Consider the following 1889-nt stretch of genomic DNA (forward strand, 5'->3'; position numbering starts at 1 on the left):
CTGAGGCTACGTACTTACGTCACAATTCCTCTGGGCAGCACGCACGTCACGTATGGACGTAAGGACGTTCATTTCCCCTCCCCCAACAGGAAGTGTCAGGAACAGCATGTAACTGTCACTTGTAAAGTAATGTGCACAGTCAGGGAGTCACACAGGATGAGTGCACCGACCTGCTCTACAATAACAGCATTGTACATGACAGGCTCAGAGCCTGAGGCTGCACCACTGCAGGAATGTCATGGCCAGGTCTCACGTCTTTAGTGAATGTTGGACCCCTGATAGATGGTGGCTGCAGTGTAATTGTGATCTTATGCCACACGGCTACATATCCTTATATATCCCGTGTCAAACTGTATCAAATACAACACTGCTACCGTGGCATGTGTAGTGCAACACAAGACCGACCTAACTAATTATAACAGAAGCCGTTACTGTTACAATGTGTAACTAAGACTTTGGGCGAATACCCTTCAAGGGATTTGTCTAAAGCAAAATTAGACTCTATGGGAGAGATAGCATACACTTCACCACGGCAGCCACTTATTTCCAGGTCAGAAAGTTATGCAATACAAGCACTAAGTTTCACCTTTTAGTAATAAGAATGTTCCCAGCATTGCTTCTATAAAAGGTGTTCTGGTACCCAACAACATATTGTACACATATTACAAAACAGCTTTGTGAACTATGGAGGTCAAAGGAAATGTACCACCAGATTATAATCCTTCAAACCAAACACATTTACATGCTGATAAGAGGATCCACTCTTCTTTTACCTTCCTATTCCCTTGTTTTTACAAACAAAAAGGTTTTATAAATTATGCAAATGAGCCTGAGGGGCTTTGGGCTCAGTTAACAGTTATGGAGCCCAGAGCCTCTCAGGCTTATTTGCATCATTTTTAAAACCTTTTTGTTTGTAAAAACAAGGGTATACAAGCTGAAAGAAGTGGGTATCTGCTTGTAAATGTGCTTGGTTTACAATCCTTCTTCCTGGGATAGATTTCCTTTAAAGTGGTCCTTTCACCTGGCCGGACATGTATGTTTAGTAAATACCTGTATTTACCAGGCTATAAAAGAAAACAAAAAACTCTGGAGTTTCTATTTATATGCAGACATATCAAAAGAAATAGGTAAGAGATTTGATAATATGTAGAAAGAAAAAGAAAGTATTGTGCAACTACTGTACATGGTGCAAAAGTACACAAAATATATATTAGGCCGCATTCACACGACCGTAGGGGGGCGTATGTGCAGCCGTACATATGTCCCCCATAGAGGGGCAACGGCCACACGGAGCCGTACACAGGAAAAAGAGAGGACATGTCACCCATCCTCCTCTCCATCCTGGCTGACATATGCCTGACCGGCCATAGCCATGCAGGCAAATGTCAGTGTATATGCAACCTTAATACTATAGCATTTTTTTTTCCTGCACATCCTCCGAATCAAAAATGTGGCTTAAAAAAAAAACCAAACTTTAAATGCATTTGTAAATATACCCCTACATTAGTATTATTAGGCCATCTGTACATTTCACATAATACCATAGCAACCAAGTTCAATTGCCGTTGTATGCAGAATATAAATAAATCAGCATGTCAATCTTCTACACCAGATAAACACATGTTTAGGTGTATTTTTAAACATAATAGTCTATGTGCAAGTAGAAATTTGTAAAAGAAAAAAAAAATGTATGTTGCATTCAGATTTGTATGTGGATTTATTGGAGAAATAACGTAAGATCGCTGATGAAAAAAAAAAAAAAAGAGGTTACAGGAGCAATTAAAATCTCCATGTACAGTTTTCAAATATGATTTATGAATAGTGTAAGAATTATTTCTGGAGCTAAAGCAGTGTAGGTAAAGCAGTGCCACATAACATATCAGTTGCTC

Source organism: Engystomops pustulosus, chromosome 1 (assembly GCF_040894005.1).
Source record: "Engystomops pustulosus chromosome 1, aEngPut4.maternal, whole genome shotgun sequence".
NCBI lineage: Eukaryota > Metazoa > Chordata > Amphibia > Anura > Leptodactylidae > Engystomops > Engystomops pustulosus.